Raw genomic sequence first — 27,566 nt, forward strand, 5'->3', positions numbered from 1 at the left:
ATAGAATTTTCAAGCTTGCACCCAAGTGGCTTCTATGCACAATGTGCATCTCTATGATTATATCCACACAGAAGTTCTAACTCTTTCATTAACACAGATGCTGTATGAATTAGAAGCACATCTGAGCCGGGCGTGGTGGCACACGCTTGTAATCCCCGTGCTAGGGAGGCGGAGACAGGAGGATAGCACAGGTTCGAAGCCAGCCTCTCTGGCTTAAGAGACCCTGTTTCCAAATAAAAAAAAATATAAAATAGGTCTGGGAGTGGAGCCCAGAGGTAGAAGGGTTCCATCCCCAGTACCACCAAAAAAATAAAAAAAGAAGAAGAAGCATATGAAGTTGTGAAGAATAAGTATAGAGGAAAATACTAGGAAGTGTACACAATTTTGTACTAAGGCTAAAAATATTTATCAGGGAAATTTTATGAAGTCTAAATAAATGGAGAGTCATGCCATTTTATGGATGATGCCACCCAATATTCTCACTATATAAAAATTCTCTTAAATTAATATATAGATTCAATGTCATACCATATCAAATAGTAACAAGATTTTCTTGGGGAGGTTATATATTGACAAGATGATTTTGAAATTTATTTTGCAATAAGAAAACCTAAAATAAAAAGGAACAAGATTCAAGGACTTACACTACTTGATTTCATGACTTACTATAAAACAATAGTATTTACAGTAGTATGATATTAGCAGAAGGACAGAAAAAAGAATAGGTCAACGGAACAGAAAAGAGTTCAAGAACTGACTTACCTTATATGGTCAACAGATTTTTCAATTAAGGCAATAAGAAAAAGAAGTTTGTTTTTATTTAATTGCGATGAAACAGTTGGGTTAAAAACATTAAAAAATTAACTTTGATTTCCTACTTCATACCATTCACAAACATGATTTTGATACAGATTATAAATGTAAGCATAAAAGTTGAAATATAAAGCTTTTGAAATGGGCAAATTAGGCCACATATTTTTAACAGAACTTCTATAGTTTTGTGTTATCCATTTGGTTCTCTAATCCACTTTTAATTAATTTCTCTGAAGAATGTGTGGTCTGTGTTTACATTATTATTATTTTTTTACATGTGAATGTCCATTTGCTCTGTCATCATTGGTTGAAAATACTTCTTTTAAATATTTTAAAGCTGGTTATGAGTACTTAAAAACCTAGTGATTTTCTGTAAAATCTGGATGTTCATCTTTCCTTGAGAAAAAAATTACAAAAACTGGAAATAAAGGGTCAGTCTTACCATGTGGCAACCATAAGCCAGGACTGAGCAGTGCTCACTTTATTTGGCAGACCGTATGTGCCACAATCTCCTCCCCGTTTCTGTTACTTCCTCGCTTCCATGGACATTTGGGTTTGAGCTTATGGCTTCCTCACTTAATGTGCTTAAGAAAAGGTGAAACTTATGAGCAACATCTCTAGGGATTCTGGTCCATTGGTTGAGCCAAAGATGTCAACATCTTTCAGAAGCAGCTTAACAGAGGAGGTAGCTAACAGAAACTATGGCCTACACTTCAACAGGCTCCGCTCTTGGCAGTTATATACAGTAATCATCTCATCATCTTGGATGGTAAAGTCTTAATTTTCCACCTATAGACCCCTGGGACTTTTAATAAATAGGAAACCCCTTCTTGCCCTGCCTATGGGCTGTCCTCAAGTCACTGATTCTTAACCTGGATTCTCACTAAAGGAGTCATTTATTTTGTAGATGGGCTTGTGGCAGACACTGTTGAGTCTTGTTTGAAGGAGGCAATTTCACAGCTAAAAACCCTCATTTCTCATCTTTTCCTGAAGCTGGAGCAACCCTGTGACACATTCTGGCCAATAGGATGTAGGTGGAAGTCACTAGGTGGGGCATCTGGGAAAGACCTACAAGAGGAGTTGATACAACTGGTAAAAGCCTTTGCTCCTTGCCTTCCTCTTTCCCTGTTTATTATACAGATTTGGTTGGAGGAGGAGAATCTGTCTGGCTAAAGAGGGGTGAGCAGAAAAGAGCAAGGACTGCTGGTCTTTTTTTAGTGTATGTGGTACTGGGGTTCCCGGAAGCCCTTCTACCTCCGGGATATACTTCCACGGGCTACACTCCCAGACCTATTTTTTTAACTTTTTTATGGGGAAACAGGGTCACTTAAGCCAGCAAGGCTGGCTCTGAAGCAGCGCGATCCTCCTGTCTCCGCCTCTCAAGCCCGGGGATTGCAAGCATACGCTACCACGTCCCGCTAGCTGGTCTTTTTATACTGAGGAACAGCTATGACCAGTCCTTTGATTTCTTAATTGAAAAAACAAAATCCCCTTCTTTACTCAAATGACTTGTCTGTTCTTTCTCATTGCTAAATTAATCTTAACTAATGAATTAATGTATTTCTATCTACTACCATCCATCTTCTAGCTGTTATTTTTCTATATAGTGCCAAATTCTATTCTGATATAGTGTATTTTCCTGATGTGAAGAGATATCTCTTTAATAATAATAATTTTTTTGGTGGTACTGGGGTTCCTAGAAGCCCTTCTACCTCCGGGCTACACTCCCAGACCTATTTTTACATTTTATTTGGAAACAGGGTCTCCTAAGCCAGTGCACGCAGCTAGCTTCGAACCTGCGTGATCCTCCTGTCTCTGCCTCCCAAGCGCGGGGATTACAAGCGTGCGCCACCACGCCCGGCTTCTTTAATAATAATTTTTAAAGGGACCATGGCCCTCATCACAGGGGCCTCATCTTTAAGCATGTATTTGTTAGAACATCCCATTGGAATTTGTAAAACACATTATTAGTCAGTAGACGATAGCTTGTGTTTTCTAAAGAAAGCCATATCCACTGAAATTAATTTATCTGAGAGGAAAAAGAATGAGACTTCAACATACACTTAGCTCAAAATCCTAAATACCTAATTCTTCAGAGAGTGTGGCAGGAAATACCAACAATTTGCTGTATTTGTTTTATGCTCTGTTTTTCTCAACTCTTTCAAATGAATAAAATATGCACCGTTTCTTGATGACAGGATTCAAAAGAGTATTGTAGCACTCAATAATATTTCTTGTTTAAATTTTTAAAATTCACTAGACAGTTTGTTCTGCTAGAGGAAAAGTCAAATTATTTTACAGTGTTAAGGATGGAAGGAGTGGTAAAAGTCTTCTACTGTCTACACTATTCATTTGCTCTGAAGTTTAATTACAAGCCAGTGTACTTTTAGCCAAAAGACTCAAGAGTTAAGAGAATCCTGCAAGGTTGGGTGTTGCAGGGGGACAAGATTGGCTGAAAGTATCTCCCGTGAGGAGAACCAGAGAAACCCAGAGTGGATGATTCAAAGAGGAAAGAGAGAGGGAACATTTGTCAGGAAGACTGCAAAGCCTGCCTGGTCAGCCATAGTAAAGAGGAAAATTGAAGTATAAGGAGCTTTTAGCTCTAAGTGGAGAACCTGCCTTTTCTGTTTATGGGTGCTTAGTCTCTGAAGGTCTGCTCCTCACCCTTCTAGAATAACCAGACAGGAGCCAATGGTCATCTAAGAGCAAGTGGGGTCTTTTTCTGGGCAGGCAGCTGTGCTGATTTTCTCATTGGTCGCATAGCTGCTAGAGAATTATAGTGTTTCAGAACATCATACCTAGAAGGGACCTTTTAAATTGTCTAGCCCAGTTTCCCCAAATGGATTCTATATATTAGAAGCCATTTTAAGAAGAAAAAGTTATGTTATCAAGTAAGTTAGCTATTGTCAAAACTGAAGAGGTTTCTTATGCAGGGATCCCAACAGCTTTTAGTATACTTGGCATGTATTAAGAATTTCCAAGAGAGAGAAGATGGCAAGCAGGGATTTTCAAAATTACTTAGTCACGAATCACACTTGTTTTTTTTTTAATTTTTTTGGTGCATTGTATTCATGCATCTTAATGAGGTGCAAGATGGTAGAGACATACATGCACATATCACCCAATTAGCCCTTACCCAGTTCCCGTCCATTTTCTTCCACCTCCCTTCTCGTGTTTGGCTTGGTGATTGATACTGATATGTTTGTTAAAGTACATCATGTACATTAGAGAATTTCCCTCTTCCCCCCTCCCATCCCCTCAGTTAGGTCGCCTTATTTACTCATCTATAGAATCTCTTTCTTTGTCTAGAGTTCCTCTGATGACCCATTTTCTCTCTAGCTTTCAGATATTAGGGAGAGCATCCAATTTCTTATTTTATGTGTGTGACTGACTAATCTCACTTAGCATAATGTCCTCCAGTTTCATCCATTTCCCTGTAAATGATGTAATTACATTTATCATATTTTTTCATAGAAGTGAGTGATGCTCTGTGGAACATACTGGGAAAGCTGATATGGTAGAACTTGACAAACTCTGTAGTCAATCATCAAGTCATTTTAACTTTGTGTGATATAACGTGAAAATTTAATATTAATGGCCGGCCAGCATATGAATTTTTCTCTGGGTTCACATAAACTCCTTGTAGTTATAGTAAGACCCCAACACTGGTATCTGTAGGAACTTAAAAAACAACAAAATAAAAATATTAAATTATTTTGCCTAACAAAACAAGGGAGATCTGTTTTTTCTCTTGAGAGTAAATATGGGTCTGGGGAGAAAGAAAGCAGAGAAGTTAAGAAGAAATAAAAAACAGTTGAGATGATGAATCTTAGACATTTCCCAGGTTTAGGTATGGAAGGACAGATGGCTGTCTCTCATGCATACTGAGAAATTGCTCCTGTTGCTGTCATCTAAACTTTCTTTGGCTTTCTCAAATCTCAAGGAAAGTCATCTACACTACTAAATGTGATGTTTCAGAGTATTCTGGTGGAGATTAGCAAAGAGCTGGATTTTGTGTCCAGATTAAAGTCGTGAAAATGGCAACTGCAGGTGTGAACACTGGGGCTGTATATGGAAAGGACTGTCAGAAAGTAAGACCCTGATCGGCCACAGGACCTCTCTGAGGAGGGAACTGGGACTTTGGGTCACTTTTTTCAGGAGCTCAGTGGCCAGAAGAACCTTTTCTGACATGTCAATGTAAATGTATGTACATCACCAGCATCATAAACTCTCAGCTGACACCTGGGGACATTGCACTCACAGTACCATTACCGAGGCCAGGAGTAAGATGCATTACTGCCAGGATGAATAAAACAATAAATTAGGATAAATAAGCAGATTTCCTCGCTCATTATTAGAACCATTTCTTCATCCTCCTGGGACGGATCTTAGGACAGTGCTTCATCTTCCTGGGTTCTAGACCACAATTCTTAGTCTGTCCGACAGTTAGGTGTGTGCATATGACCGAGGTGTGTGCATGTTCAAGCCATGGGACATAATCAGAAGTGAAATGTGATAGCTCTAGATCTTGACCTAGCAAGACCTTTCTTGTGAAATTCTCCTCATTCTCTCTCCTTTGATCATTTTGGTCAAGTCAAGTCTGTGTCATTGAACTCTGCAGGTAGAAGATGGGAAGATGGCCCTTCTTCTCCTTCTTGCCTGAAAAGCTCAATTTTGGGTTTCTACATTTCCTTCCATGCCTCACAGCTAAAATCAGCAGAATCCTATTCCTCTTGCTGGCACATGTTTTAACTGTGGACATGTGAGGCTGTTAGGGATAATGAGAGTGAAACTGGGAAATATTTTTCTTCTGAGATCTAAACCAAGGAGAAGCTGGTACCTGTGCCAGCTTTAACTCTCACAAAACCACCAGTTAGATACACAAGGACACTGAGGTTCAAAAAAGTCAAATGCATTTGCTGCTCAGTAAATGCCGAAATGCACTGCATAGATAATATCTACAAAGAAGGTAAGATAGCAAGGTATACTATAATAAAATGTAAATATATATAACAATTATTAAAAACAAAATAAAGTAGTAAAAATGTAGTCAGTTTGACATTGGTACATGAAGAAGCTTCAAGGCATCTTTTAAGCTTTCCCATGTTAGATGAAATAGAACTGTAAAATATTTCAGATACTTGGAATGATTCTAGGTTTACATTATTGAACATTATCCCCACCCAGTTCTCTTTCGGAGTAGGGACCATGTTATGTCCGCAAAAACTGAATAAAAATAAATTGAGAAAAATTTTATTTGCTTCTTCCTAAATGTATCAGACTGTTGCACAATTCAGGTCTTAAACAAAATGCAAAACATATAATGGAATGAAATGCAATTTAATCATGAAAAAAATCAATTTGCATTAAGAAAATCAGACTGGTCATATTGAAATAGCAGTATTTTCCGTTTCCTAAGAGAAACATTAACTTAGTAAACAATATTTAGATGACTGATTTAGATGGTATTGTCAAAGGCTTTATTTCTTTTGATTCTTCCTCCAATTCTCATCCTCCCTAGCCAATCTTCCCAAGGTTAGAAAGGGGAAGCATGAATGTTTGAGTCTCAGGTGTTCTGCAAGTTTTAAATCTAATTTTAAATTCAGTTTTAAATGTAATCAGATTTAAAAAATATAACCCTAAATGTTATGTGTTATTATCCCATACTTTATAGCCTCAGAATTTGATAAACCAATCATAAATGTGTTTCAAATGCTATTTTGTTTTTATTTTTCTATCTACATCATAAATTACAATACCCAATTGCAATTTTGTACTACATTTTCTTATTATGCTTGTAAAAGACCTATAAATTTTGCTAATTTCCTGTGATATTGTAAAAATCTTAGAACTGAGGCTATGCTATAAATTCCCTTTTATAATTCTTATGGAACATTTGCAAAAAAATGAATTTTAACATATTTTATACCGGATGAATTAAATAATATATAAATCTATTTTTACTTTAAAATCAATACAATAAATTAAAAATTTTCTCTTTAATATTCCACTAATTTAGAATATTTTCTCTAACTCATATTCACTTTTCAGTTGACTTCTCCCTTATAGTTTGGAAATGCCAAGTGGCAGGGGTTAGCAAATCAAATTTTTCATTTTATTTTCACCTTATTGGCAGTAGGGAGACTCATGAAGCAATTACCAAAAGAAATTTTATTCTGGAAGGTTTTCAATAAATTTGCCAGTGGAGAAACTACTTGCTTTATTCCAAACATTTCTTTGACCTCATTAAAAGAATCTTGAATTATGTTAAAATTATTTTTTAAAAATTCAATGCAAGTAATGAAGTTACTGGGCTTCTTTTTCTAGCCAGGGTGTCTGCTTGCACATGCACAGCCAGAACATGATGTCCTGTTCCAGTTGGTGGATCCCAGGGTTCTAGCCTGTGGCTCAGGACTATTTTGAGAGAATAGCATCCTGGAGGGTATCAAGTGCCTAATTCCAAATTCAGTCATCTCTCTACCTATATTTCTCTGACCACATATCCTTCAGCCTAAGAATCTTTCTAAGTAAAAGTGAGTTCTATCTTGTGTAAGGCCCCCCACCCCGTCCATCTAGGGAACTGAGACATGCCTTCTTGCAATTACATACAGTACTATGAATATAAGAATCTCTCTATGCAAGTTTCTAACTTTAAAAATAAAATAATGCTCATGTTAATTGTTTTGTACTGAGCTGGCCTCGAATCACACACAGGAATAGGAAATGTTGCTTAACAGATGTGATTTCAGGAGCACAGGGAAAACCACTTCCCTGAGAAAACGGCTCTACAATTACTGAGACACAACCACCTGTTTTTTGATATTTGTAATGCTTTGAAAAGACATATGGCTGTAGGTTCAACAATGAGATAATTAGATGTCTCTGAGAGTAATAAACTGCTTGAATGTATGCTAAATACCAGTGGCTTTTTTTTTCAAATCAGATTGTTTTTGGAAAATTGGTATGGGAAAGGAGATAGCACCGTGCACTTCTCAGAAAAGTGGAGCCGTACAGAAAAAAAATGGGGCTGCAGAAAAGGGCTTTTGAGAGGCCAAATGAGCATAACCATAAACAATTTCCATATTGCCTGAGTTTTCTATCTTTGACAGTTTGTCATGTTTGTTTCGCATCTTTGTTTAATGATGAAAATTCAAGTTGAAGTCCCCTCCTTTACTTTCCCATGGTTTCCTCCTCACTCTGAAGGCAGTTGCTATGCTATTAATGTTGCTCCAACCCATATTTCTTGCTTTTATTGCATACATATGTGTTTAAAATAGCTGTGTAGATGTCTTGTTTATTTTAAAAAACGTATATCTCCCCGGGCATGCAGGCGCATGCTTGTAATCCCCGCGCTTGGAAGGTTCGAAGAGACCCTGTTTCCCAAAAAATAAATAAATAAATAAATAGTATAAAATAGGTCTAGAAGTGTAGCCTGGAGGTAGAAGGGCTTCCAGGAACCCCAGTACCACCAAAAAAAAATGTATATCTCTGGGTGCATATACTGATATTTTTTCTATGACTTGTTTTTTTCACTGAACATATTTTTGAATTGTATCCATTTAATTGCATCATATTCAGTCGGTTGTGTGAATGCATCATAATATATTTATATATTCCCCTCCCATGAACACTAAGATTATTTTCAGATTTGCACTGTTTTGTAAATATTGCTGTAATGAATATTCATGTCTCCTGTGCTCTTGCGGGAAAGCCCATCGCTGAGTTGCCAGGGAATAGGGTATGCCTATTAGCTACTTTGCTAGATATTGGCATGCTGTTTTTTTTGTTGTTGTTGTTGTTGCAGTTGTATTTTATTGAGGAATGCCAACTTGGATAGAAACAATTTTTTTTTCAAATTAATGCTTGCAACTATGCTCTTTTGAATACCTTTCTCTGCTGGGTAGTAAACTTTTTTTTTTTTTTAATAGTGATGGAAATCAAACCCAGGGCCTTGGGCATGCTAGGCAAGCATTCTACCACTGAGCTTCATACCCAGCTGGGTACTAGACTTCTTAATAGCATCCTGAGCAGATCTCATAACTGTTAGTTTCTATGATTGCAAGTTAGTTCATTTCAGTTAAACCTCAGTTTTACACCCTGTTCCCAATTATCCTGCTCCCCAAGCAGAGTGCAGAGATGTGGCTCTGGGGACTTGTAGAGCAGTGGGCAGCATGCTCTGCCATTTCACTGTTGGCATTTTAGAGGCAAGACAGTCAGGGCCTGCCTTTGTAAAGCTTCCTCTTCCTGTCTTCCCCTAGACCTTACTCCACCATTGTTGAGGGTAGGAAGAATGGGATGGGTGGAAGTGGAGATCTTCTAACCTAACTGGTCTTCTGTATGTGACTGAGGAGTTTCTTGTCTCACTCGGTTATTATATTTTTGCCTACTCTTGTTTCTCTTATTTGCCTATATTAATGTGTACAAAAGTACACATTTTAATAGCTCAGCATAACACAGCTGTCACCCACTGTCATCAAGGACCCCTTCTGAGAGATAGCCATGACTCCCTTCTATCCTTCCAGTGGCCTATGTTCCCAAATCCCTTTGAAAGATATGTCCTTGCTCCGTTGCCCTTGCTCTGTTCTCCATCATGTGTTGTCATGGTAACCACTGAGCTGCTTGCTACAACAACTGAATAGGGTTATACATGTAGATACTTACTGATCCTTTTCTTTCTAGGGGTACAGCATCATGGTGCCTACCTGCCCTGCTACTATAACTGTTCCATCAAGCCTCACACCCTCAAAAATCCTTAGATGAGAAGCAGCATAGTTTTATTTATTATGTGTGCTCTCAATATATCGTCTCTCTCTCTCTCTCTCTCTCTCTCTCTCTCTCTCTCTCTCACACACACACACACACACACACACACACACACCAGCCACAGATAGGGTGTGAAGTGCCATTTTCGCTAAATGTTGCTCATTATTTTTATGTGATTTTCTTGACGTTTGCCTTCTTTATTTTTCTTTGGGGCAGGGAACCAGCCTCTCTCACCTTAATGAGAAGGAGAAAAACATGAAGATTGTACTTCCTACAAGACTAAAGTTTCTGATGCCTCCCTCCTCATTGCACTCCCTGTCATATAGGAAGGAGGGTTGGGTAATTCTGTGGTAGTTCTTTAGTACATGGTGTAAAAGGATTCTCCAGCTTCAACCTTTGCCATTCATCTTACAATGGGCAACACTCTCAGTATTCTACTTAATGATTGTTCGAATTTATTCCCTTACCACCGATGGAAGTGTTCTCATTTTCACACATCACATTTCCAGCACCACCGGACTATCAGACTGTAACACTTTCATCAATTTAATGACTGTTTTGTTTTCTTGGTAACTACTGAGTTCAAGCACCTGCTCATTCTTTATTTTCCACTAAGGTTCTTTGGAAATACAGAAAGTCCTAGCCCTGTGATGAGATCACATTATACAAAGCTTTATCAGTTGAAAACATAATAAGTTGAAAATGTATTTTGTACACCTAACCCACAGAACATCATAACTTGGCATCACAGTGCAAAGGAGAGTCTTGCTTGTTTAGCCTCGTGGCTAGCTAGGGACTGCAGATCACCATGCCCAACACTGCAAGGGAGTGTTGTTCTGCTTCAAAGTTCAAAATCTGACTTATGGTGTCTACTGAGTGAATATTTTTTTTACAGCATGGTAAAGCAGAAAAATCTTAAGTTGAACCATCATAAGTCAGAGACTTCCAGTAATTTGTTCATGTCATTGGTCAACTTGTCTATTTGTTTAGTTTCTTTTTCTGACTTCTGAAAGCTTTTCAAAGGACACTAAATGCTGACTATATTGCAAATAATTTCCTCCAGTGCATGGCTTGCTTTTTATATCCTATCCCAAAGTTTATATATACCTGGATCTGGTTTTAGGTTTTCTTCTCACAGTTTTGACCAATTTGTCCTATCATGGGTTATTATGTACTCCTTAGCTTTTAACAAATTAATCTAGTATTGATATGTAGGATCTTCCTTCCTCTCAAATGCCTTGGCTGTTTTAGTCCTTTATTGAGGCATAAAATTTTTAAAATTAGTGTCTTAAGTTCCATAAAGAACACTGGTGAAATTTTTACTTTACAATGACTTCACAAATTAATTTATAGAAAATTTTTATTCCCATCCCTAACCTTTGAGTTGAAACTTGGATAAAGCTATGTATTAATTCTTTACGCCAAGGTGAAACCAAAGTCTCCCTTAAATTCTAAATACCAAGAGATATTTGCCAAGAAAAACAAAGAGCTTAAAGTTGAGATGGACAGGAAAGAAATTCTGTGTCCCCCATCCTCCAAATTTCCCCTCGAAAATCTTCATTATATTCTGTATATCTTTAAAGTCACCAGAACCTGACTAATATGTGTATATTAATATATATTCCATAGATTTAGTTAATGGATTACCATTATAGTAAGTTTAAAATTCATTGATAAAACTATGAAGATGATAAAAAATAACTTTACTTGAGAAGAAAGTAAAAAACTATATATCACGACCTACTAGATAAAACCTTAGAGTTCATATAATTTGTGCTCCAAAGGAAATCAGCATATGCCAATGTCCAGACTTAATAATGATTCTGTCTGTTAAATTGAGAAAGTTACTATAAACATGATGAGGCTGACACCCATCTCTCTGGGCATTTGATCGTGCTTAGTGTAGAATCAGAACCTCCATTTATTCACTTCTGAGATGGCTCATGTGAGAGTGTGTGGGAGATGTGAAACAGTAAATGAGGCCTTGAAAGTTATGAAGCATGATTTGCTGTCTCATAAAGGTTTTGTTTACATGCAGCCTCAGTCATCTTTCAACTGAGTCATTTTTTCCAAACTTATTTAAAGCAATTGATCTTCCAGTAACAATACATTAATCTTTGTGTTATCAAAACCATTGGTTATAACATAATCTTTGTACATCGTACTCTAAGTCATCCACAGTTTCATTTTAAGCTGAATGACATGCACTCATTTTGGCTACTGACAATAAGAAAATTTATGGAGACATATTTTTTTCTGTTCATTTGAAAATAAGATAAATGAATTCTCCCTGTTTTTCGTTATGTTCTCTGATTCTCCTTCAGATGTAAATAAATATGACAGGAAAGGTTACTGAACTATCTAATACCATATTAAGCAGTATGGTATTAAATCCTAGAAAAGAGTTGTATAAAAGGGGACTTATGTTATTTTTAGTTTCAATCATGTGAACATAATATCCATGCTTCTAACCAGAATAGTGAAATTCTCAACAATTTTTTTTATTGACTTGGGGAACTTTTCTGAGTCCTTTGATCATAGTCTGTAAAAATCAAAGATTCAGATATTTTTTTCTAGTGAAGGACAATCTGTTCATGAATATAGTGATTTATCTTCTTTGTGGCTCATATCAAAGTATGGAGTAAAATTCAGAAGCATCTCCTGATATTTCTGATATTTTTCATAGTTTGAGTAGCTAGGATTTGCAAAGTATCACAAATACTTTCAAAATGTCAAACAGGTAAAAATCCTACTCAGTATGAAATTATTCAGTGACTTTCTGATAGAAGGACACTTGAAATTCATAACATCTTAAGTGTAATTTAAAGTATAACATCATATTTCTTTTTCAACATAATAGATTTCATAAGAGTCCTTCACGTACAAACCCAGAACACTGGATTTATATTTTTAAATCGAGAATTCAAATTATTCTGCTTCTCCAATTGTTGCCTGGTTGCCATGGATTTAAAAGAAACACTAAAGCATTCAAAATCCCTTTTCTCAGTGGCCCATGGCTTTCTAAAAATCCAGTATTGCTGCTTTAATGGCACCAGGAGCTCTTGGTGACAACTGGAGCTCACTATTACTGCCAGTGTTAGATGAATTAGGTTCTTATTTCAGAACACCCCCCCCCCAGCTAAATTTCCTGAAAGGCCCTGGTCTGACCAGTTAAGCTGCCATCCCCCTCTGACTGCACCTGGTCACTTACCTGGGAGACCTGCCCCCTCCTGGTGCCCTTGGCCAATCAGTGAAAGGAACACAGAGCCAGTTACCTGGCTGCATGACCCCCTCCTATGGGACCCTAGCCAATTAGTTCAAAGGGCATTTCTCCTAGCCTATTAGCCCCCAATCTGTAACCCCAAGCTCATATATAACCCTGATCCCAGCACGCGCTCTCTCCCTGGATTCTTCTCTCTTTCTCTCTCTCTCTCTCTCTCTCTCTCTCTCTCTCTCTCTCTCTCTCTCTCTCTTCCTTTCATACCGGCTCCTCCAGTAAATCTCTTGGCTACAAGGTGGTCTCTGGTGTGGCCAAACTTTGTCCTTTCAGCCAGAGCACAAAGCACTAAGTTTAGTTACAGAATTCTATCTGTAACAGAACAACTATTGAATATTTATACAAAGAGAGTATTGGAAAATTGGGGGAAAAATTTCTCCGTGGCATAGAATTTATGTTTTCTCCAATTTGTCAACTTTTCAAATTCCAGAGTCTAAAGCATATCTAGCTGCTTCGGGAATACTGCTCTGCTGCTCTCTCTCTCTTGGATCTCACTGTAGCATAACCTCCTGCCACTTAGATGGGCATCAATCACCTCTGACTTATTCCCCCAGGCAGCACCCACACCGTATTTATCTTTATGTGTTACTGCTGTCAGTGCCCTCACCATAGTGAGGAAAATCAATCCCACATCAAAGTTCAGGAAGGACAGCGCACTGAGGAGCAGAAGAATGGGGTGATCTTTTGAGGAATCATATATATGGTGTTTGTTTCCTTAAATGTATCATTACTTGGCATCCAGTTGCCTGTAAAACTATTTTCATTCTCCTTTATTGATCGACAATTCTGTACAACATTTGCCTCAAAATCAAGAAAGAACAAAGGTTCCTGAACACTGGAATAGCCATCTAAAGGGTTTTCATAATTGCAATATACATATATATTTTCCACTACTAAGGATTGGACCCAGAGGCTCTATTACCACCAAGCTATAATTCCAGCACTTTTTATTTTATTTTATTTTGAAATAGGGACTCTTTAAGTTGTTGAAACTAGCCTGGAATTTGAGATCATCATGCCTCAGCTTCCCAAGACTCTGGGATTATGGGCATATGCCAGTGTGCCTGGCTCACAATCATAATTTTTATGTCCTGTATTTTTAAAATAAAAGGAATTTTTCCTTCTATTATCCATGTTATTTTATTATAAGACTGCATATGTAATATGACACATCATAAATATATAATCTCTTACTATTTAATTATACACATGTCTTTTAAAAATATATAATTAAAGTAGCCCAGGAATACATATGTATTTATCATATGAATTGTTATACTCTCATACTCTGAAAAACATGGCACAAAAATATTTTTTCAACAACAGGCTATTTCCAGAAACACAGGGTATTTTTCAACTGGGAGGGTCTCCAATGCTTCCTTACAGTGCAAATCTATAACCTTAGGCTTTCTCTGAGTTTGAATTTACCCTGAAATAATATAAAATTTAAAAAATGAGGATTAATACAAAATTTAGATTTGCTGATTACTCAGTCGAAATCAGGAAATTATCCTATTTGGAGGACGTAGAAAGTATAAGAAATACGACCTGGCAGAGGGAAAGATGGAAGTACCATTTCTGTTGCTGTTTATTGCATGAGCCCTTTGTTCCATATCCAGTCACTCTGTGCACCATGAAGCATCTAAGGGGCTCATGATTCATCAGGAAAATGGGCGAGGAAATGACTTGCCACAGCGAAGCAGACCGAGCTTCAGTCGGAGAAGGGAAAGTCTGTGGGAGTGGAGGACTGGGAGGCCTAATGGAGGAGGGACATTTGCATACAGGCAACTAGAGTAATGGGAAAGGAAGCCTGGGATGGAAAAATCAGCACAGTCTGTCAATGAAAACCTAGAAATCTTGTTTATTACAGCAAACAACAGAAGTGGGATTAGAAATAAGTGTCTATTGTATGTGGTTCTGATGTTATGAGAAATAAAATACCATGGAGCTGGAGCAGCCCACAGCCAGATAGTGAAAGACATGGTAACCTGGGGTTCTTTTATATAAAAACAGCAGTTTAGCTTACCCCATATAACACTTGTATATTCATCTAAAGAGGTCAAGGCATTGGCCACAAGAAGGCAATCTGTAATGTTTCACGGACACTTTGAAATAAATTAGCAGCTCAGTATCGTCTAATAGACATCATTCTTTATCAATGATGTGGCTTTGCATGACCTTACTGAAATGAACATGTTCCAATTATTCATGACATTCAAGGGCAAAAATGCCAGTTGTCTACTATGTGTTATTCCAAGTTAAGCTCCAGGGAAATACTTCCGGCTCTTTCTAAGAAAGAAAGGCAGACTTACAATAACCAGAGGTTAAATAGAAGTAAAGTAGGTCGACCACTGAAACGATAATGAATTAAATCATAATACCATATTTTTCAGAAATGTTAGTCGTTTAGAAATTTTTATGCATCTAGTTTAATGGGTTGTGTTTTCATTTTCACTGGGTAAATGAACAATCAAGTCATCTGGTTGTAGGCAAAGCTGTCCTCTGTTAGTTTGCAACAATGACCACACATGAATTAGTGTTGGTCCTTTCTTCTTTCATTGGAATTGTTCTTGCTGGGGTTAGATGGCTGTTAGTGAGGAATGCTCTGGTCTAGAAGGAGTTTCTTCCCCAGGCAGATTTCAATGCTTTTTTTTTTTTTTCATGTTCTTAAAATTCTAAGATGCCTTGTTTCTGATAAGTTTCAACTTGGGCTTGTGAGGTTTGCAGAAAAGATTGGTGGGTTGGGAACATGTTCATCCTGCAGAAGCAGTAGCATCTGGACAGAGGTCAGCTCTACAGAGTAAAGGAAGAAAAATGGTGGAATGACTCAGCAATGTATTCCTTGGTAAACTAAGTTAGCAGTGTATTTTTTAAAAATCACATTTTAAATCCCACTTAAAGAGCAAATAGGTTCAAAAGCTCCATTTGACAAGGCATTAAATAATAGAATTTATTTTAATTTCTTGATGATGTTTCACTGTAACTCTTTCTCTTATTCCAAACTTCCAGAATGACTTGTTTTCTATTTTCTCATATATTCTTTCATGTATATATGAGGAATATGTATATGTACATATATATTATATATATATATATATCTCACACACATTATAATTCTGTGCAAAACTCATATTCTACCCTTGACTTATTATAATTCTTTCAAATACAAAGAAAATGTGCTGCAATTGTTGTACCACAATCACCGAGAAATTGTCTTTTTCCATTAATTTTCAGGGCTTGCTTATGCCGGCTTCTGTAACCAGCGACTTCAAGGACAGTGACTCTGAAGACAGTTGCCAGCTGCAGTCTGAATGAATTTAGCACGGTCTTAACCCAATAAGCATTGTGGATCTCAAGGGCTTAGTCTTTCTAAATCTCACTGTTTACATGGCAACCAGTTGAAAGAGAAACTAGAAAAAAATATATGCATATATACTATATTTGAATATATTGAATATATGTTGAATATGCATATTGAATCTTAATTTACTCACTATTAATTGTAAACTGATTGTCACTCATTTTTTCTTGGTGCCTTGTGCATTTTCATGTGTGCCTCCATGTCTATCTAATCCACTCTTACAGAATAACTTAAAATTGTTAACTCTAGAAGCAACTTGTAGGAAAGGTAATAGAAAATGTCATTCACCTATAGTTTTTTTTTTTTTTGGTACTGGGGTTCCTGGAAGCCCTTCTACTTCTGGGCTACACTCTCAGACCTATTTTATATATTTTTAAAATTTGGAAACAGGGTCTCTTAAGCCAGCACGGCTGGCTTCGAACCTGTGCGATCCTCCTGTCTCCACCTCCCAAGTGTGGGTATTACAAGCGTGCGCCATCACGCCTGGCTAGTTTTGTTATTAAAAAAAAAAAAGCAGGGTTTAGGGCACTTTTAAAGCTACCTTTGGGAAAAAATTAGATATATTCATATAGTCTGTTATTTTTGAAGTTACAAAGGAAAAAATCCCATTAGTAAAACCAACTTCTCTTTCTGCTTTGCTCTTAATAAGTCTCTTTGGCAGTTCCCTCAGTTCATGGCAGATGTCGGCAGTCTGGCTAATCATGGTGTAAGTCCCCATCCTCCAGTTTTCAGCCCTCACTTTGCTGCTGCTCTCCTGAATCTCCCCCAAGGTCCAAATAGAACTTGGGTAATAGAGTGCCAGGCCTGAAAGCAGCATCCTCTCAAAAATTATTTGGAAAACTATTGTGCTAGTAAATGTATCTGTCTATTTCTAAAGCACTAAATCCAATTTGGTAGCTCCAAATGAAATTGCTCTCTTCTGGTACAGGCTGAGAAGGTCTCTGATGGAACCTTACTCCACAGGTGCATTACATTAAAAGGTAGGTAACAATGCTTTTTACCAGATAAAACTATGCCTGAAATTCATTCATCAGAAGTTCCTTTTAAAAATAGTTTTTCTAGGTCAAAGACACAAAACTCTGTGATGCCTTACAATAATTAGACAATGCCTTTAAAAAAGTTATTTTTTCCTGTAGGATATAAAAAATATGTAGTATTGGCCAACTGATTTTTCTAGTCAATGTTGAGGTTGGAAAAGGGAAGTGTAGGTTACTTTGAAAGAGGCAGCTAGATACGGCTGAAAAAAGGACCTGCTTACCAATGAAGGACTTCAGTATGTTTTAGGATTTTTCAGAGTAGATGCCCCCACTCCCAGAAATTTAGCTTAAACCTTATAGCTCAATACAAAAGAGAAATAAAATGCAAAAGAAAAGATCGCCTCTCTTTATGTCCCTGACAAAATGAAATATATTCCAGCCACAAAGTGTGGTTTCCCACAGAAAAGAGTGCTTTGCTCCATACTTCCTAAAGGAAATGTTGACAGAGCATATTTTTCTTTCTTTATTAATTTACCAACTTAAGAAAAAAGATACCCCCCCCTCCCAGATCCTTGTTACTGAGATTGGTTGCTATGGGAAGGATTGAAGGCAGGGAAATGTCTTTAGAAGTTCTGATCAACAACCTACGTGCCAGGCAGCTAATGCCTAATGTTCATCTGACACAAGGGGTTGAGAAAGTATTATCAACCTGGAGGTTTGAGGAAATTCAGTCTTCCTAATGTGCTGTCTGATTATAATATGCTGTATTATTTCTAAGACTATTTAAAATGTAAGGATTTAGGATTCCAGAAGAAGAGTTGGTGTATTCAATCTGCTGGAGATTGCATCCTTAAGGCTTTCCTTCTCAAAAAGTCGAGAAGGGAGAAAATTGAGACAGTTTACTCAGCTGAAGACTAAATCCATCCCCAGAGTTAGGAAAGCACAGGGGCTTTCTTCCCTCCTCCAACCCTACCCCTTTTCTAATCATTCCTGACTTTCCTGCCGTACCAGTTAAGAGTCTCAGAAGAGAGATAGAGTATCTCAAAGAGTAAATAAAAAAGACATAACAAAGGAACTGCTTACAAAGTGTGTGTAGGATGGAGGGAACCCCTTAGAAACACTGACACAGCTAGGGGCTGAGGCAGCCTTTACCTTCCCCATCTACAGGCCAGATTGACAACAGTTACTAGAATTCAGTGAAGTTGAAGGCCTTAGATAAAGGGGGAAAGCCTGGGCCCCATCTTGAGCCAGCATCTCCTCCTACCCTCTACCCCTCTACTGGTGATTCCCATTGACTGAAAGAATGTAAAGGAGCTTAACTGAGCAAATTTGGGGTTGATTTTCCAGGGTTCAAATGGGAGAAATGAACTGTAGGAGCAACGGGTCTCTAACTAGAGTATATAGCATTTTCCAGGCAGTATGTTAAATGTAGCATCATTTCCTTTTTCTTTTTAGTGTTATCTCTTTAGAGTGGTATATTAGGAGGAGATCATAGGGATAATAATAGATTCGGATTTCAGGGAAAGAATTTACAAGATTTCCCATGACAGATTTTTAACTTAGCATTCATGGGTACCCTTGAAGAAGGTGTTTTGTTCAATTTAAGAAAATTGTAGTCGGGTGTAGTGGCACACACTGTAATTCCAGCATTTAGGAGGCTGAGATAGGAGGATTACAGTTAACAACCAGCCTCAGCTACTTAGTGAAGCCCTCAGCCACTCAGTGAGACCCTGTTTCAAAATAAAGAATAAAAAATAGGGTTCCACCGGGCGTGGTGGTGCACGCTTGTAATCCCCGTGCTTGGGAGGCGGAGACAGGAGGATTGCGCTGGTTTGGAGCCAGCCGCGCTGGTTTAAGAGACCCTGTTTCCAAATAAAAAAATATTAAAAAATATGTCTGGGAGTGTAGCCCAGAGATAGAAGGGCTTCCAGGCCAGTACCATCAAAAAAAAAAAAAATAGGGTTGACAGTGTGGCTCTGAGGTAGAATGCGCCTAGGTTCCAACCCCAGTACCTAAAAAAAAAAAAAAAAAAAAAAAAATTGTAAAGATTAGATTCTCTGCTGGGGTCTGGAATTGGAAAAATATGTAAAATAGGGTTTTCTGCATTCCTGAACGTACACAAGTGAACAGGCAGGCTGTATGCAAATATTTCAGCGGACTGGATCTTTTTATTGGCTGCAAGGTGTGTGTGTGTGTGTGTGTGTGTGTGTGTGTGTGTGTGTACATCATCATTTGATCTGTAGTACCCTCAGATTCTATGGTTCTGTAAATTCTAACAGTTGCTTTCTACTTAAGTCTAGTATTTTAATTTCCAGGTCTACTTCGTACATATGTATATAACAGCTTTCAATTTTTCCCTTGATAGCTTGACTCTTTGTTCTTGATTAGTTGCAGAATTTGAAGGTGAATGGTTTTACTTTTTACCAAACTGATTTAATATTTGTTTAGAGAATCAGGAGTCTCTAGACCCAGGCTATCTGTGTTCAAATCTTGCCCTTCTCACTCCCCAGCTTTGTAAGCAGGAGAAATTATTTAATCTTTCTGCCCTAGTGCTTTCATCTGTAAAGAAGAGGAGCAATGAAGTTGGGAGTTTGCAATGAAGATTAATGATCTGCTGCCTGTAAGACATTGGGATAGTGGCAGACAAGGGGCCCATACTGAGTAACTTTTTGTTGCAAAAGATGCTGCTAATACTACCTTAGCGAACACATACTCATTAACTAAATATATTAATATATATATATGATGTTGTTGAGCTCTGAATATATTATTCACTTTATTTTATGTGATTCTGCCTACAATGCTAATCCAATTTAACCTTGAACTCTTATAGGGTAAAAATTTTTACAAGTTGATTATTTCTTCATAAAAAATAAATCGTGTTATTGTGGAAAATGGAACACTATAGACATGATACATCAAACTCCTCCTGGAGAAAGCTCTTATTAGCAAGTGAAATTGCTTAAGTTTGTTCCCAAGTGCTCCTGTGTAGAGAGCTCAGTGTACAGGGCAGTGATGTTGGCGGTGGGGGAGCTTTACCGGGTGAAGACTAGAGGGAGGTCATGGGATGCTGTACTTGGCAAGGATCAAGGTAGTTCCTGCAGATCCTGAGAAAGTTTTATAAAAAGAGTGTACCTGGCCTCATACTGTGTCTTCTGGCTTTCTTTCGGGACACACGGTGGCTTCCTCTCAGGGTGTTCCTGTCACTATGATGCCTTTGTCCCTGAGCCTTCACAGAGCTGATCTGTCTAGATTTTTATTATGCACATCCATATATGTAACATATATTGACATCTATGTATACCTAGGAACAAATAAAAGAATGAGAGTTTGAGAGCACACATACTGGTTTTTAGTTTACTTTTCTATTAAAAAAATATGATTTACTTCCCTTGAGAACAGGCATTATTTGTTTTGTTGGCCTTAGTCCAAGTACTCTGCATACATCCACAAAGTATATTTTGCTTGAAAAAAATAGGCATTTTGAAATAACTTTTAATGACCAAATAATTCTTTTTGTATGTGTGATACTGGGGTTGGAACCCAGGGATATTCTACTTCTGAGCTACACCCCAGCCCTATTCTTTAGTCTTTTTAAATTTTTTTGAAACAGGGTCTCACTGAGTTTTTCAAAGAGCCACATTCTTCTGGTCTCAGTCTCCCAAATGCTGAAAGTATAAGCATGCGCAACCACACCCGGCTAGAATAATTCTTGTATTTGTATATATTGCTCTGTGTTCATAAATCTCCTATTATTGGAACCTAGGCTGGTTTTAGCATACTTATTTATTTAGTTATTTAGGTAGTTACTGGGATTGAATTTAGGGCAATTCTACTTTAAAGCTACACCCCCAGCCCAATTTTATTTTTTATTTTGAAATAGCGTTTCACTAAATTGCTGGGGCTGGCTTCGAACTCGCAATCCTCCGGTCTCAGCCTCCCTTGTAATGGGATTATAGATGTGCACCAACATGCTTGCCTGTAAATATCCTTCTTAAAGCAAATTTTCATATTTTGCTAAAAATTTAACTAGAAACAAGTCCTAGATAGAAATTTTTGTGCTCAAAACATGTACTTTTTATGAGAACATATATTTGATTCAGTTATTCTTCAGGAAAAAAACTTTCATGGTTTCTAATACCTTTTTTCTTATTCACAAAAGTTCATTTCATAGTAGCTAAAAGTAGTTATTATGTATATTTATCTGGCACTATATTTGTAAAAAATATTCTGTCTACATGTCAATTCCAGGATATGTTAATCTGCTCTAAGAGACTCCAGGCAGTTCTCTATCTTCTCATTACGTGTATTTAAGTATGTGATTATTCTCTGATAATTACTTAGTACATCTTTGATTTCTTTTCATATATTGAAATGCTTAACATGTTTTTATTTCCTACTCTGCAAGTAATAATTTAATTATGGTTCTTATTATTCATTTTTAACATTTAATAAGGAATTTTAAAATTCATAATTTTCTCTTCAGTGCTATAACTGTCTCTTTATAGATATAGCTTTGAGCTAGTCTGTATAACAAAGTACTCACTTGATATTAAGTTACTTATCACAGAGGTATATACATAATTATAAATTTTGTGCCTGTTTTCAGATTCATCTGAAACACTAAAATCAGTACACAGTAATTTATAAGAAAATGAAACAATGAATTCTTCCATTTCCCTGATAGGTACTTTATTTCATACAATTTGAGTCTCCAGGGTTCCTACCTATTATATTATTAAATTGCTGTTAGATTTTGCAATCTTCAACACAAATCCAAAAAGTCATCTGTACTTTTAATATGAAAGTGAATTTCTAGCTTAGAGTTTTTAAAAATTTCATGGCATTTCTTGAAATTGCTCTAGGGGTAACTGAAATGATGAATGGATAGAGTAGCTAAGAGTCACAGCTTCAGACCTTTCTATTTACGGATGCATGTGAAAAGTGAAATATAAATTACAAGTGCAGTTGAAATCCAGATTCAATGCATTTTCCGCTCTCTTTTTATCACATTAGACCTCTCCAAGCGACTGAGACAAATTTTGTTATATATGTCTTTGAAAATCCACATTAATCTTTGCAATTCAGAAGGCTATGCAATCACTGTTGGGTAGAAAAGGTTACACTTAATTTGTCCCTGTTCTTGCCCGAGTTTGCCAAGTTTTATATTCTTAAAAATTTAAATTAATATATAAAATCAAATATTGCTTCCAGGCATAGATCAATAAAACATACCAAAAGCATCTTTAGAGAAAATAAATAAAAACCATCCTTAAGGAAAATTTATAATTTTGGTTTGTTGTATCATTGGATATTTTCCTTTTGTTTTCACCTTGACCTTTTTTTATTATTCTTGAGTTATTTTTCCACTTCTGAATTCATCTGAATTGGCAACACAAGTCAAATTCCCTTCAGCCATATTTTTTCAATGAAGAAAAGGCACTGAATGTACTAGCAGACTAAATGTTTATAATTTCATAAGCAGTTATAATCAGACATGCACTCAACAGAGATTGAGTTCTTATTATGTGTTGCTATTTCCATAAAGGAAATAAACTTTCTTCTTGCTGGTAATCAAGACTGAAGGGAGAAAGATGGTCATGACAACATTTAATGACTCCACTACTACACACATGAATAAGTTGTGATAGCAGAGAAAAAAGAGGAAGACTCTGAGTTTAATTCAGTCATATTACTTTTTTTTGTTTTCTTTTAACAATTTTTTATTGAACATAAATAGCATACATTTAAACTATATTTGGTGCCCTCTCCCCCCATCCCCGTTTTCCCTTCCCCCCTCCCACCAATGGTTGTCCAGGTTAACCATGTCATATTCATAATTTTACACATATTCAGATGTAGACCCTCATTAACCAAGATCAGCCTTCCTCCTCTCCTATCTTTCCATTCAAACTTTGCTGATATTTCCCCTCCATTATCTGGTAAGATAATGGTATCCTCTGTGTTTCCTAGTTTGGGCATATTAGAGGAAACATATGTACCTTCTCCTTCTGTGCTTGGCTGATCTCACTTAACATAATGTTCTCCAGGGCTTCCCATCTTCTTGCAAATGATATAATTTTGTTCTTCTTTATGGCTGAATAGAATTCCATTGTGTGTATTTCCCAAAGTTTTGCTATCCATTCATCTGTTGATGGTGATCTGGGTTGGTTCCATATTTTGGCTATTACAAATTGTGCTGTTATGAACATAGGTATGCATATGTTGCTATAGTTCTCTGAATTCAACCCCTTTGGAAAGATACCCAGGAGTGGTATAGCTGGATCATATTTAAAACTAAATATTCATTTCAAGAATTATCTCAGGCATATTACATTACAACATTCATCAAATGCTAAGACACATTCTTGGTGGATATCAAATAAATGGCTTTAAAATGGCAAAAAAAAAAAAAGAGGAAGAATGTCTGTGCCCGCAGTTACCAGAGCTAGGCCATGAAAGGCAAATGGGATCCATCCGGGGAAGAAAAAAGACCAAGACCAGAGTGGGTAGAGAAAAGAGCATGTGGGAAGGCCCAGAGTGATGAGGAAAAGAGATACAGGCATACGAGAGGGCATGGGGTGATGCAGCTGCGCACCGGGTAGGATTACACTTCTGAAATATCTTGTGTGGTGCTGCAGTTTTTCTTCCTAAAGTTCAAGGGTAGCTGTGGAAGACACAGCACGGTAGAACAATGTGATCCAATTTGTGCACTGGATGTCACTCTGCCACAAGTGTCAAGGATCAGTGAAGAGGAAAGTACACTGTGTAGCGATTCTGTCAAGAGTTGACAGGTTGTTGCAACTTCCAGAGCAGGTTTGAGAGGCCTTAAGGAAGTAGTAAAATTAGCACCCAGTCAGTGACTAATTGGTTGCAGGAGGTCAGGGCAAGGAAGGAGACATACATGACATGCAGATTTATCACTTGGGCAACTAGCTAAGTAATGGGCTATATTCTGAATAGGGAACGAAGAAACAAAGCATGCTAATAGGGATAGTGACAAGTTCAGACTGAACATGCTGAGTCTGAGGTACCAGTGACACCATCAGTGGAGGTGTTTGTGGGAAGTTGGGAACATGAATTTGCCAGTCAAAAGAACTTTGGGTAGAAAAATGGATTCTGGAGATGAAGTTGGCATTGTATATAAAAAGATCTGTAGACACAGATGCTATTTTGATGGAGGTTGGAACTGTGAGAGCGGATGGAATGGCCAAGGGTTAGAGAATAGAGCAAGAAAAGTACTGAAAAGATGCCAATGTTTAGAAGTTGGACAAAGAGAGAGAAATCAGCATAGTGGCTACAGATGAGTCACTGGAGAGATAGGAGAAAATATTATAAGAAAGTGAGTTCACAAAATCAAAAGCCAAGAACTGAAAAATTTATTCACCGACTTGTATATTTTGGAGGTCATGGCCAGCTCAGTGAGAAAAATTAGATTTCTGGAAAGTACTGAAAAAATTGGATTACTGGTGAATGGACAGTGGGTAGACAGGATCTTGGAGATGATGCAAAAGAAAATATAAGTAATGGACTTCCAAAATGTCTGTTCAGTTTTGAAGATTCCATGGAGGCTAAGAATTGTAAATTTGTGATGTTACTAAACTGCAGATTTAAACGCTTTTTAAAAAGTAATATTTACTATCCCAGTTAGAAGTAGAGAGATGTGGTTGGCTAGGTTAGGGAGAGGAGGAACTTTGTCATAAATGTCCAATAAAAAGATGACTGCAGTGGGGTGAAACACACTGATGGTTTAAATAATACATAAAGGCAAACAAAATAATAACTTAATAGTGGAATAAATGCCCCGGTCTTCGAGTGAGATTGGGACAGGAGGAAATCACATTACTTCAGTTCCTATGCCTTAGGCAGAGGCTGTTCTTCACTTCCATGTACAGCTGTTGGTAATGCACACCAATCCCAAGAGGTAAGGAGGAGGCGTTTTCCAATGTCAAGGCCACCAACACAGTTGATAGCAGAAAGATCCATGGTGTGCTTGCTGATTGATTAAAACGTGTTCTTTTTCTTGACTCTTCCTGTTTTGTGTTGTATCTAAAGAAGCGGAATCTTGAAATGTGACTTAGAAGATTTCTGCTTTCCTATTGAACAGGAAGCCCCATATGTTAAAACAAACAACAAAAAATGTCAAGGCAAGCATGTCAAATGTGTGCAGTGTGTAAAAACAGGAGCCACCATCTATAAATTATAATACCCTGAGGCTTCTGTCAAAACATGTTTCCAAGATTTAGCTGCAGGCACAATTTTTAACTTCTTTGTGTCTCACTGTGGACAGAAGAACAAAGTCTCCATGAAACAAAAATTATCAGACTATGCATTTTAATTGGTGAAAATGACCTGTAGCAAAATAGGCACACACTGAACAAATATTTAAAGAATCAGGAAGCTTCTGAATGACTGAAGGTGGCTGACAGGAAGACAGAAGTATGGCCAGTGCTGCAGAATTGAATTGATAGGGTAGAAAAGATATATCTGATGCATCAGATTGATCTGGCCAAATTTGAATTTGAGATAAGTATCTTCTTCATCTTTTCTTGTATTTATTTTATAAATAAAAATAGTTTTATTTATATAGTGTTTCTACTGTTACAAGCTTAAATGATCATAGTTTGCTAATCAACTCCATGACAAAGAAAATATGCATTAGAAGTTTATAGAAAGAACACATATATATCACATATATGTGAATATATACATAATTCACATATACAAAAATCACAAACCTGAGAGAGAAATGTACCATAAATTGAGATCCAAGTGATTAAAAGTTATCATAACCAGAGTATATGATATTCTGATTTGGTTATATAGACAATCATAAAAGTAACCTGATGCTTATAATTATGTTTTCTAAGGTCTAAACATTATGAATAATTTATCTGTATAAATTACTGTTGGTTAAAATTATGGAAAAGGTATATATGCCCAAATAAAAGTAGTGGTTGTTTTCAGTAAATCTGGAGTGACTCAAGAGATGAAGAAATTTATGACATAGCATAAATTAGCAAAGAAATAAAGATCATAAAATACAAAGAACTTAAAAGACAATACAGCTGTTGCCTGTGGTAGCTATGTGTAGGGTGTGTGTTTGGCATCTATGGCCATTGGAAATTGGCTAGAGATGAAGAAGGACCTAGGAGAAAACCTCTCGAACCTAAACAGGAATCTCATGAGTCTTTAAAGTGCATGTGCTGATTGCAGTTAAAGTGCTACTATTACTTATGTATGATTGTACGACTTCTTCCCAGCCAGCAGAAAAAATAGAAGCAAGAAATATGAAATAAAAACCTTTAATGATGATGCTTTACATTTAGTAGAAAAATAGAGATTAAAACATGATTAGAATGAGGGATATTGAGGGATAATTTACACAAATCTAGTTAATAAGAGTTCTTGAGTTAAAAGAGGCTAAGACTAAAGTTACACTTACTGAGTGGTAGATGTGAGATCTGAAACACAGTATTTTATGAGATGATGACTAATTGGCATGTGAATTCATGGACAAGAAGACATTGATGTTTCCCAATCTCTTTTCCATAAAATGGTAATACTAGTGTTACATTTAATTGACTCCAAGAAACACATTTGTTTGCATTTTAGTGTTTAATAGAAGTAGAAATACGTCTGTCTCTTAACACTTAACCTGTGAATTTAATGGTTAATGTTTAGTAGTAATATGTCTTAAAATTGATGGCATTTTGCTGTTGCAGTGAGCCAGGCAGTTTTGTGACTCTGTTGTTATTGCCTGTCTCGACATAAACTTGGTTTCTGCTATCATAGACAACCACAACCGCTATGATTCAGTTAACCAATCACTTAAGATCATTTAAGGATGAAATATACAACATGGCTGCTGTCTGAAACCTTTTATTGGCATCTTCTTATAAGATCATAAAAACTCCAGCTTTAAAACTTGAAAAATGGGTGTTAGCAGCTTGGAAAAAATTCTTGAGATAGAAGAGGTCACCCCAGTGTAAAATACTACATCACTCTTGGCTCGGGTGGGAAAGGATACAATGATGGGAAAACAGGAATATTGAAAAATGATTCAGAAGTCAGTCCAGTTATGAAGCCAATTACAAGACACTTGAGCCCATTAACCTCATTTTTATTTTTAAAATAGGATATATACATACATATATATATATATGTATATATATATATATATCATACAAACTTATGCATAAATAAGTCTAAAAATCTTCTGAGCCAGGCCTGGTGGCACACGCTTGTAATCTCCGCGCTTGGGAGGCAGAGACAGGAGGATCATGCAGGTTCAAAGCCAGCCACTCTGGCTTAAGAGACCCTGTTTCTATATAAAAGCCAGTATAAAAATAGGTCTGGGAGTGTAGCCTGGAGG

Source organism: Muscardinus avellanarius, assembly GCF_963383645.1.
Source record: "Muscardinus avellanarius genome assembly, chromosome: 5".
In the NCBI taxonomy this organism is placed as follows: Eukaryota; Metazoa; Chordata; class Mammalia; order Rodentia; family Gliridae; genus Muscardinus; species Muscardinus avellanarius.